This window comes from Nicotiana tabacum, chromosome 21 (assembly GCF_000715075.1).
Source record: "Nicotiana tabacum cultivar K326 chromosome 21, ASM71507v2, whole genome shotgun sequence".
Lineage (NCBI taxonomy): Eukaryota > Viridiplantae > Streptophyta > Magnoliopsida > Solanales > Solanaceae > Nicotiana > Nicotiana tabacum.
Genome location: NC_134100.1, coordinates 93314905 through 93315570, shown reverse-complemented (window position 1 = coordinate 93315570; position 666 = coordinate 93314905). Strand labels below are relative to the sequence as shown.

Sequence of the window (666 nt, the reverse complement as noted above, 5' to 3'; positions counted from 1 at the left end):
CAGTTGCATTTTCAGAGGGAAGATGAACGAAGATCAAAACACGCATCTGATGGATTTCAAGGAGATTATGAACACTTTTCAATATAATGGGGTGTCACAAGATGCAGTGTATTTAAGGGCATTACCTTTTCACTTAAAGATGATGCGAAGCCGTGGCTTCGAAGCTTGCCAAATGGTTCAATTAGAACATGGGAGGAAATGACAAGAAAATTTCTTGATAAATATTTCTCCTCAGCCAAGAGGGACAAGTTTAGAAGAGAAATTCATAACTTCTGCCAGAAAGAGAATGAAACTGTTTTTGAAGTATGGGAGAGGTCTAAGGAGATAGTTAGAAGGTGTCAACATAGCGAAATTGAACTCTGAATGCAACTCTAGGATTTTTGGGATGGATTGACACCGGCCTCGCGTAGAACTTTGAGCAATGCAGTTGGCGGCCCTTTTATGAAGAAGATTCCAGAGGAGATAGTTACAATTATTGTTGAATTATCCGAAGATGTTAATCAGTGGCCCTCCGAGAGCATGGAAAGAAGAAAATCAACTGATTTTCACCAAGTTGATACTACTACATCTGCGCAAGTACAACTTGATGCTATGGCTAAAGAAATACGGAAGCTAACTGTAGCTTCGATGCAACATGTATACCACACAGCTTGTGATATATGTGGA

The 666-nt window shown here is 39.8% G+C and overlaps 1 non-coding gene across 1 annotated transcript; it reads right to left on the bottom strand.

Moving 5' to 3' along the window:
• Positions 1-246: 246 nt before the first annotated feature.
• LOC142175570 (small nucleolar RNA R71) lies at positions 247-353 on the bottom strand. Its single transcript, XR_012704680.1, has one exon. It is a non-coding gene; the product is annotated as a small nucleolar RNA R71 (small nucleolar RNA).
• Positions 354-666: the final 313 nt, after the last annotated feature.